Genomic DNA, 11805 nt, shown 5'->3' on the forward strand with positions numbered 1-11805 from the left:
TCGTCCCCGCCCCCACCCACGCCACCCGCGACCCGCACTCCACCCCCCCCCGCCCGCCGTCGCAACCCTCCCCCCCCCCCCTCCCTCGCCCTGCTTTTTCTTCCGGACAGCCCGCCGCACGCAGCGACACACGGCCGCCGCCGAGTTGCTGGCCCGATAATCAGACCTCTATTCACGGCCCACGCCACTCGCTTCGGCGCTAATCATGCAACAGTCCTGTCAACAATGTGCGTTTGTTTGCGCGAATTTAAGACACGCGACTGCGTACTGTCGTGGTTGGAGTCCCTGAATATGGAGTCCACGTGAAAGTCTGGAAAAGCCCGTCTTGCAAAAGTGGTTTGTGCAAGTGCAATATACTTGTATATTATTATTGAGGTCATCAGTCAGAAGACTTTTTTTTTTTTTTCATGCAACTGTCCACATTAGTCTGTCCTGCCCAACGCTCGTTATATTTGCTAAACTACTGCAACTTACATTCATTTACACCTGCTTATTGTAGTAAAGAGTTCCTCTCCCTCTACAATTTCTAGCCCCACACGTCCCTCCATTAACAAAGTGTCCATTCGTTGATGCCTGAGGATGTTTCCTATCAAACGATTCGTTCTTTTTGACATGTTCTGCCATACATTTCTTTCCTCCGCAATTCGCTTCATTACCTCATCATTAGTTATCTGATCTGCCCATCTAATCTTCAGCATTCTGCTACAACGCCTCATTTCAAAAAACACATCTTCTTCTTGCCTGAAGTTTTTTCTATGAATTTTTCTGAATGTCAATTGCGTACAGTGCTACACTCCAGACAATTATCTTGAGGAAAGAATTAAATCTAAATTTATACTCGCTGTTAAGGATTTTCTCTGCTTCAGAAATGTTTTTCTTGCTATTGCCAGTCGGATTTTATATCCTCTCAACCTCGGCCATCCTCATTTCCTTTATTGCCCAAATAACGAAACTCTTCTACTGATTCACGTGTCTTACTTCGTAATTTAATTTCATCAGCATCGTCTGACTAATTGAACTTCATTCCACTATTTTGTTTCTCCGCGGTTATTGTTCATTTTGTAACCTTGTTTGAAGACACTAACTATTCCATTCGGTTTACCTCTCGGTTCCTTTGCTATCTCCGGCATAATTGTAGCAGCATCACTAAAAATTAAAGTTTTTATTTCGTTCTCCTGAAGTTTATTTCACTTTTTAATTTTACTTTTTCCCCTTTACTGCTTCCTGAATTTTCTGTTGAATAACGTCGTGGATAAGCATCATCCCTGTCTCACACTGGTAGTGTATTGTGCAAGTGTAGACATCTGTTCTCCGCAAGTCATTTTGCTGTGTGTAGTTGAGTGTATCATCACACAATTAACTTTTTCCCCTTCCCTGTCCCATTTGTGAATGGTGTGAGGGAAGGGTGTTTGTCAGAAATCTCTCGTATGCGCTGTAATTTTCCTGATTTTCTCGTCTTGTTACACCATGAGGTGTATCTGGTAGGTAGTAATACGTTATCCGACTCTTTCCAGGACGAATTCTCTCGAAATTTCAGCAGTCAATTTTCCGTCATGCGCAACATCTCTGCTGCAGCATATACCACTGGAGTTTAATTGATCATCTCCGATGTCCTTTCGTCGTAACTAAACGATCCCGTGACGAAACGCGTCACACTTCGTTGGATCGTCTCTGCCACTTTTGCTAATCCTACACGGTCAGGGTCCCAGGCTAATAAAGAATATGCAGGAGTCGGTCTCACCAATCTTTTGCAAATCAATTCTTTATTGGATGGATTTCGTTACCTTAACATTCTTCCAGTCGAGTAATCCTAATACTTATCAACTTACTTTTAACAACATTAAATTTACGGATAGATTTGTTACAGGATTAGGATGGGCATTAGAAGTGGAAACGTGAGTTGAAATCTGTGAAGTAATGTGTACTACTGCAAAGACTGGATGATGCTTTTTAAGGTAGCTAACAGAAAAACCTATGAGCTAGGAGCGTGTAAACGAAAAACTAACATTGCGGTAAGCAGTAGCTATCCACGGTAGCAAGAAGGAAACATAATAATAATAATAATTTCGTGTGGCTCAATGATCAATTCAAGTATTTCAATTGGACACCACATCGGTGGCCACGTGTTCCTAAACTACCCCACTTATTCCACAAGGTGGAGGGAACGTACAGTTTAAAGTGGAATACGAACCAAGAGTCGTTTCTCGCAGCTCTTAACATCGCTGGGACGTGATGAGCCTAGGTTGAAGCACAACCTGAAAATTCTGTGAACCGAACGGGATTCGATATCGCGGCCTCATTTTCTTCCGATCTGTTTCTTCGTCGTTTTTTCTTCAATGGCTCTGTGCGGATGACGCATGACATCTTTGAAATTTCATTGATGAGAAATTCACTCGGTGGTTTCTTATGACATAAAAGGACCATTACCCCCACCCAACACGCCGAGCTACAGTGCTGGCGATCTCACAGGTACAGGCACACGCTCTTGCTTAAACAACAAGGTCCGAGCCAGGAAGCAATGTAAGTAGGTAATACGCTTACGCACAATTCGTAATGTTTTAACATCTTTGAGGCAGCCCTTGGATTTTGACGTTGTGATGTTTACAGAAAAGTATACAGATTTTTCTAAAGTACACTACAGAATCCTTCTGGGTTTGGTAATTTTAACCTAAACAACTCCCAGAAATAAAACAGAAAACGTACAGAGGACTACTTAACACTAGGATGCAACATTCCTAAAACTGTAATTACGAGTTGGTAATCGATTTTGTGAGATGAACAGCTATGCCAGCCAAGATACTTCGGCAATGTTAAACGATATCTCCGTACGCAGGGAAGCAATGCAGTAGTAAAGGACTCGGGTGAAGTGAGTTCGCAGTTGATCTACAGCCATTTTGTTTTTCATAGTATTTGATTACCTTAGGCTACTTCAGCTGAATGCCAAGAAGTTATCCACTTCAATGTTTCTTGTCACCTCTCTTCTTGTTTCCAGTTTTCTTTGTTTGTCTACTTTTTACATTTCAATGCCTGTACTTACTTTTGTAGTGACTGTCTCTCTCCTCCCGAACAGGCCATGAAGGCCCAAAGGTACCGCCTGGCCGCCGTGTCATCCTCAGCCTACAGGCATCACTGGATGCGGATATGGAGGGGCATGTGGTCAGCACACCGCTCTCCCAGCTGTATGTCACCTTCCGAGACCGGAGCCGCTACTTCTCAATCAAGTAGCCCCTCAGTTTGCCTTACAAGGGCTGAGTGCACCCCGCGTGCCAACAGCGCTCGGCAGACCGGATGGTCACCCATCCAAATTCTATCCCAGTCTAACAGCGCTTAACTTCGGTGATCTGACGGGAACCGGTGTTCCACTGCGGCAAGGCCGTTGGCACTTCTGTAGTGAACACTATTGTAATTTCGACGCGCAAGTCGCCGAAGTGGCGTCAAATCGAAAGACTTGCACCCAGCGAACGGCCTACCCGACGGGAGGCCCTAGTCACACGACATTTTATTGTACCTTTTGTAATTTAAATACCGTTAATAGCAAATAGGTAGGTAAGAGTTAACGTAATCTGAAGAAGTAGTCCAAAAGCACAGTGTTGTCACAGTCGTCATAAAATGTTTCAAACTTATGATAAATTAATGTTCGTCGTGGTAGTCTGAAGTCTGGAAATACAACAAAAGCTTTGAAAACGAAAAGTATAATAAATTTAAAATACATTTTCATGTCCTGCAAAACGTCATTTCAGTCATTCAATCGTATGTTTAATCAGCCTGGCAACAGGACGTCTATGAAAATCTGTAATACGTATCGCAGTTTTACTATGTTAAATTAGCAAATGCTATACCTGAGTAGAATTTCATCTGATTTCTATGAAGTGCTTCAGAGAAATCTTTTTGACGCATGTGTTAGTGGAGCATTTGTGCCGGGATTCAGAAAAGAAACTTTGACGAGTGTCACCATCGTATAATACTCAATGCATCAGCAACAGAAACGGTTTCCTTAGTTAATTATTTACAGTAAGACATTCAGTTTTTCTGGAAGGAACCGAATATTTACTGCGAAACTGTTCTAGTACTTATATATATGTGATGTTACATACCGGAAAATAAGCTGAGCACTGTAGAAGCTTCAAAAGCTTTTTTTTTTTATCTTTAGCAAGTAAATGAGACCCCATTTACATTCCGCTGTAAATGTAAATTACAAACTAAAACAAGTCAGAACGATGACTACGGCTGTTCATCTCCGTAAATGAGAAACGCTAGATTCTGTTGTTTATCTAAGAGAAGGTCGCCGTTAGTACTTCTGCTGAGTTATTTACTTTTCTGGTTGAGTACATGAAGATTTAGTTTAGGAGAAAGATGAAAGGGCAACTTGTTAGGTAGAGTGAACAAGTGGATTGACTAAGATGTCATTAACTTAGGAGTAATAACTCACGTCGAAGAGTATAGGGAAAGTGTAGATTTCAGACAAGGTAATTAATTGACATGTCTTTGGCACGAGGCATTCTAGAGCTTTACTTTTAAAATGCAGGGTGTTGCAATAGGATTCATCACTAGATTACACGTAGTGGACATTTCGTGAAATCTGGTGAATCCTATTTGAACAATCAGATTCCATACTTGTAGTGTGATATATATTTGTGTGCCTCAGAAAAATATACACATTATTCTCCAGAAATTCTGCATGATCACCACATTTTCGATTTCAAGTAACTTCATATTCCCGAAATAAAATGCTAAATCACATTCATAGTAGCTTTTCGCAAAATTCCGGTGTAATATGTTGTTGCTGTTCACTAGTTTACAGCACACTCAGATTATAACTGTTACAGGCATATTTCATTCGTTTATTATGCACAACTCCTAAACAATGCGATTATGTCACGGCTCTTGCCTGGCTGCAAGCAATTTGTTAAAGTATTCATATGTGATAAATTACTTTTTGCCAGTCGAAATTAGATGAGTGTTCACTACTATATTTTGTTTAGCGGAACACATATTCTGGTCCTATTTTTCTACACACGTATACAAATCAAACTTCACAAATTCGCAAGCCACCGTCCACCGTACGCCGTGTGACACAGTGTGTATAATATGGTGTCACTGCCAGACACCACACTTGCTAGGTGGTAGCCTTTAAATCGGCCGCGGTCCGTTAGTATACGTCGGACCCGCGTGTCGCCACTATCAGCGATTGCATACCGAGCGCCGTCACACGGCAAGTCTAGAGAGACTCCCTAGCACTCGCCCCAGTTGGACAGCTGACTTTGCTAGCGATGGTTCACTGTCTACATACGCTCTCATTTGCCGAGACGACAGATTAGCATAGCCTTCAGCTACGTCATTTGCTACGACCTATTCTGAACAGATATTATTGTGTATCATGTACCGTCAAGAGCGACGTTCATCATTAATGGATTAAAGTTAAGTATGAAACTAATTACGTCTGCTTTCTGGGTCAGCATAGTTCACCCTTCCTCACGCCAGCCTGCGTGAGCTAAAACGCGTGCATTTCGGCCTCCTCTAGTAACACCGTGTTGGCTCTTCTGCCAACACAACATATAACATATATATATTGTTAGTCTTCTGACGCGGCACGCCACGAATTTCTCTCCTGTGCATCCTCTTCATCTCAGAGTAGCGCTTGCAACCTACGTCCCAATTGTTTGCTGGATGTATTCCAATCTCTGTCTTCCTGTACAGTTTTTACCCTTCTAGTACCATGGAAGTTATTCCTTGATGTCTTAAAACAAGTCCTATCACCCTGACCCTTTTTCTTATCAGTGTTTTCCATGTTTTCCCTTCCTCTCCGATTCTGTATAGAGCCTCCACATGCATTACCTTATCAGTCTACCTATTTTCCGACATTTCACATCTCAAATGCTTCGACTTTTTTCTGTTCCGGTTTTTCCATAGTCCATGTTTCACTACCATACGATGCTGTGCTCCAAACGTACATTCTTACAAATTTCGTCCTCAAATTAAGGCCTGTGATTGACACCAATAGACTTCTCTTGGCTTGAAATGACCTTTTTTGTCAGGCTAGTCTGCTTTTAATGTTTTCCTTGCACCGACCATCATTTTGCTGCCTAGGTAGCAGAATTCCTTAGCTTCATCTACTTCGTGATCGTCAGTCCTGCTGTTAAGTTTCTCACTGTCGTCATTTCTGCTACTTCTCATTACTCTCGTTTTTGTTCTGTTTACTCTCAGTCCATATTCTGTGTCCCATTAGTCTGTTCATTCCATTCAGCAGGTCCTGTAATTCTTCTTCACTTTCACTCAGGATATCAAGATCATCAGCGAATCTTATCACTGATATCCTTTGACCTTGAATTTTAATTCCACTCTTGAACCATTCCGTTATTTCCGTAACTTTTTCTGCGATATACAGATTGAACAGGAGGGGCGAAAGACTGCATCCCTGTTTTCCATTCCGAACACTTTATTCTGTTTCGTCAGCTCTTGTTATTCCCTTTTGGTTTATATTACCTGTCTCTCCTTATAGCTTACTCCTATTTTCCCCAGACTTTGGAACATCTCACACCATCTGAACCTGTGGATCGCTTTTTCCAGGTCGAAAAATCCCAAGAACATGTCTTGACTTTTCTTTAGTCTTGTTCCCATTCCCAAACACAACGTCAGAACTGACTCTCTTATGCCTTTACCTTTCCTAAAGCCAAACTGATCGTCATCTAACACGTCCTCAATTTTCTTTTCCATTCTTCTGTACATTAATCTTTTGAGAAACTTGGCTGTATGAACTATTAAGCTGACTTGTGCCAATTCTATCACTTGTCAGCTCTTGCTCGGAACTGTGTGGATGATATTTTTCGGAAAGTCAGATGGTATATTGCCGGACTCATACACTCTACACACCACTGTGAATAGTACGATATTACAATGCCCATGTTATTCTGATTACGATGCTAAGATCCTTTAGACAAGCATGTTTGTCCAAAGGAGAAGGCACTAGGGTGACTACAGACGCTATGAAGTAAATTAAATGTATTCGCAATTCCATTCTACAATGATGGTTGCCTTATTCCCAGTTGCGAATAAAATTAATGTATTGTGAATATTCGTTTTGCTGCCACTTCACCCTATGGTTTTAGGAATTCTGATGTCTTCATAAGCTCTTTTAAATTTTGATTTTAATACTGGGTCCCTGTCTCTTCTTTGTGGACTCCTGTTTTATCTTCTATCAAATCAGACAAGTCTTCTCCCTCATAGAGGGCTTCAATGTACTCTTTTCTTGTACCCGATCTTTCCTCTTCATTTAGAAGTGGAGTTCCCGCTGCACCCTTAATTTTAGCAACCTTGCTCCTAATTTCACCGAAGGTTGTTTTGATTTTTGTGTATGCTGAGTCAGCTCTTCCGACAATAATTTGTTTTTCGATATCTTCATATTTTTCATGCAGGCATTTCGCCTTAAATTCCTTGCACCTCCTATTTATTTAATTCCTCAGCAACATTTATTTCTGTACTCTTGAATTTCCCTGAAGATTTTTGTATTTCCTTCTTTCCTCAAACAACTGAAGCATTTCTTCTGTTACCCATAATTTCTTCGCAGTGACCTTCTTCGTGCCGACGGTTTCCTTCCCAATTTCTGCCATTGCCCTTCGTAGGGATGGCCACTGACTTTTGTACAAGAATATTTGTTTTAAAATTCTTTCTTCCCTGCTATAAATACAAAGTGAAAGATTCCTACTTATGACGATCTATGTATATGGAATGAATGTAGTTGGAAGAACTGGAAAAGTATTTGAATCTAGGCAGTGAAGGCATACAACCCTCATTTCTTACCTATGTGAATATATGAATAGCTCAGTATGTGTAATGATTGTATGTAATTTCAATACTGAGTTAGTCTCCAAGTGTTTGTTACGGCAGGTGAGTGAATACCGCTAGACCGGCACTTACTCGTAACTGCATGCTGAATGGGTATTTGTGTATGGTACAGTAATCGCGAGCCCAGCAGCAGACAGTGCATTGTTCTGCCCTGACTCCAGTGTCCAGATGAGCACACCCAGTGCCTACCCACAGCGCACACGACAGACATGTGTGTGTCGTTGACCCAACACTGTGGCTAATATACCAAACTTTATTCCATTGCTCAGTGCTTACAGTTATTACATCATGGGAAGATGGAGCAGGTGGTAGAGACATGAGCTCTACCCAAGTGGGGGACCCTGTCTCACACAAACTGATTAAATAAATATTATGCAAACTGAATTGAAAGCATGTTATTGACACTGATTCGAATTTCATATCATGACATCCTTCCTTTCCAGCACAAATTTCCAGATGCAGGAGACGAGGCTGAGTGAGAGATGGTAGGGGGAAAGTGGTGAATGGGAGAGGAGGGCTGGAGGATTTCCCACGAAGGGGAAAAAGTAGATCTCAACTGCATTGGTCAGGAGTAATGAAAAAAGTGTCCCTTTTACCAGAGAGGTAGGGAAGGAGTTGGGGAGGGGGATGGGTGGGAGGTTTCTCAGAATGAGGGATTATGCACAGTATAAATCAACCCTCAGGGGTTCGTAAATCAATTAGCATAATTGATGAACTGTCGCATTTCTCCTGCTCTCCACAGTCACCAGTACTCAATATTACTGAGCCTCAGTAGTCTAGTTAGAAGAGAAATGTGCATGATTGCTGTCTGCTTCCATCATCGTTGCTTGAACTTGTTCAGTGGGTCACGTCGTCCATAAAGAACCGTTTTCAATGTATCCCAGGCATGTTCGATATGGTTCGTGTCTGGAGAACATGCTAGGCGAGCGATGTCGTTATCCTGAAGGAAGTCATTCACAAGATGTGCACGTTGTGGGCGCGAATTGTCGTCCACGAACACTAATGCCTTGCCAGTATGCTGCCGAATTCGTTGCACTATCGGTCGGAGGATGGCATTCACGTATCGTACAGCCGTTACGGCGCCTTCCATAATTACCAGCGGCGTACGTCGGCCCCACATAATGCCACCCCAAAATGGCAGGGAAACTCCACCTTGCTACACTCGCTGGACAGTGTGTCTAAGGCGTTCATCCTGACAGGGTTGCCTCTAAAGACGTCTCCGATGACTGTCTGTTTGAAGGTATATGCGACACTCATCGGTGAAGAGAACGTGATGCCAATCCTGAGCGGTGCATTCGGCATGTTGTAGGGTCCATCTGTACCACGCGGCATGGTATCGTGGTTGCAAAGAGGGACCTCGCCATAGACGTCGGGAGTGAAGTTGCGCATCATGCAGCCTATTGCGCACTGTTTGAGTGGTAACACTACGTCCTGTGGCTGCACGAAAAGCATTATTCAACATGGTGGCATTGCTGTCAGGGTTCCTACGAGCCATAATCCGTAGGTAGCGGTCATCCACAGCAGTAGTAGCCCTTGGACGGACTGCGCGAGGCATGTCATCTAGAGTTCCTGTCTCTCTGTATCTCCTCCATGTCCGAACAACATCGCTTTGGTTCACTCCGAGAAGCCTGAACACTTCCCTTGTTGAGAGCCCTTCCTGGCACAAAGTAACAATGCGGACGCGATCGAACCGCGGTACTGACCGTCTAGGCATGGTTGAACTACAGACAAAACGGACCGTGTACTTCCTTTCTGGTGGAATGACTGGAACTAATCGGCTGTCGGACCCTCTCCGTGTAATAGGCGCTGCTCATGCATGGTTGTTTACGTCTTTGGGCGGGTTTAGTGACATCTGTGAACAGTCAAAGGGATACAGTGTCCACAGTCAACGTCTATCTTTAGGAGTTCTGAGAACCGGGGTAATGCAAAACCTTTTTTGATGTGTGCGTATTCGAGTCACTGTTCATTTTGCGACCATGTCGCAGCTTGTTAAACGTATAAATATCAATTGAAAATTTTTCAATGATAAGTCAAGGACAAATAAATGCTAGGCTCCATGCAGTAGGGATGCCGGCAGCATACAAACATGTCGTATGCAGAAAAATGAGTGGCGTCAAATGTTGCAGAGACAACTGTGATTCGTTACTAACTGGAACCTATAATATCCAGTTACTGTTGCGCCTATTTTCCATTTTATCTGGATTTGGCGGTTGGGTTACATATCCAGCGACTTTCACATTATATGGTGATGCCCCAAAAGGATGGTTCAAATGGCTCTGAGCACTATGCGACTTAACTTCTGAGGTCATCAGTCGCCTAGAACATAGAACTAATTAAACCTAACTAACCTAAGGACACCACACACATCCATGCCCGAGGCAGGATTCGAACCTGCGACCGTAGCGGTCGCTCAGCTCCAGACTGTAGCGCCTAGAACCGCACGGCCACTCCGGCCGGCTTCATTCCCAAACGGGTGAAACACATTATTGATATTAAACAATTTCGCAACCAAGATTGTTTTTTTCCGGAAACCTCTTAAATCATTATAAGTTAGTTGGTTTACAAAAGTAAGCAAGGAAAAAAGAAAGATTTTTTACACACATAGGTATAAGTGCTACACGAACAGGTCTCATATTTATAGTAACAATAATTAAGTTACTTAAATGTGGTCAACAAAGACAAAGTACAAACTAAAGAAATGAAGTGGTTTAACTAAAATATTTCTTGTAAGAGGTAAAAGTAACATGCGGTCTCATGGCGTGGAGGCAAAGAAATTGGAAGACATGAGACTGATGTGGGAAGGGGGTGTCGGGTAGAAGTAATGGCATGCGGGGCGAAAGGGAAGGCCGAAGGGGATAGGGAAGAAAAAGTGGTATAAGGGTGAAATATGGCTATTTTTCGATGATGTTATTGGGTATGTTAATATTTGTAAAGCCGGCCGGAGTGGCCGTGCGGTTCTAGGCGCTGCAATCTGGAGCCGAGCGACCGCTACGGTCGTAGGTTCGAATCCTACCTCGGGCATGGATGTGTGTGATGTCCTTAGGTTAGTTAGGTTTAATTCGTTCTAAGTTCTAGGCGACTCATGACCTCAGATGTTAAGTCGCATAGTGCTCAGAGCCAATATTTGTAAAGGGAAATGTCATATTTGAAGAATTGTGGCCCGAGAAAAAATTGTTAGGCAACAGTATCTGTGTCTGTGATGACAGCACTGTGAAGTCGTAGAATCTTTGAGAGTCAGTTGTGGACAGCTGCGGTGTGCAGCAGGCGGGAGTCGTTGAATGTGATCGCACTTTTGCGAAAATGTGAGTTGCAAATTTATTACGAGGAGGAATAATGACTCAAATCAATGGTTGGGTAGCATACAGACATAAAAAGAAGGTTTTGAAATGAAGAACAAGGTATTATTTGATGAGGTAAAAAGATTATTTTTTGTCTGTGTGGAATTGTATTGTTGGTCTACTCCACCCTCGTTACAGTGAAGATTCTGATAATTATTCTATTGACCGATCTTCTGAGTTAATTTACTGTACCAAAAAGTTATTAGATTAAATAAATTTTCATATTAGAGTCTATGATTATTTTGATAAGTTCCTTCCTAACCGAAATTTCAGAACTTAAACGCTGAGTCATGTGTTTCATTGGCATTCTGTGTCAAGATTATGAACCCAGTTTCCTTGGACCGACTGTAGTTAGTTTTAGCAGTGTATTTTTAGCTGTTGCGGGGTCCTGCTGTGTTGCTGTTTCTGCCAGTACTTCATTTTGCAGGTGAGATTCCTTATACGTGATTGTTTCGTTTCCTTTGAGCAATGTAGGTTCTGTCAGTTTCTTTACTTTACGAGGGCCATATATCAGTGCAGAAATTTTCGTGTGTTTCGGGTTACATTATTACACAGGTCGACATCACAGCTTTTTGTATACAGTTCACACTCATCAAGTCTACTGAGCGTCAAATTATTGTTTTTT

The 11805-nt window shown here is 42.4% G+C and overlaps 1 pseudogene; it reads right to left on the minus strand.

Annotated features, from left to right (window-relative positions):
• Positions 1-3264: 3264 nt before the first annotated feature.
• LOC124725017 lies at positions 3265-3381 on the minus strand (annotated as a pseudogene).
• Positions 3382-11805: the final 8424 nt, after the last annotated feature.

This window comes from Schistocerca piceifrons, chromosome 1 (assembly GCF_021461385.2).
Source record: "Schistocerca piceifrons isolate TAMUIC-IGC-003096 chromosome 1, iqSchPice1.1, whole genome shotgun sequence".
Lineage (NCBI taxonomy): Eukaryota > Metazoa > Arthropoda > Insecta > Orthoptera > Acrididae > Schistocerca > Schistocerca piceifrons.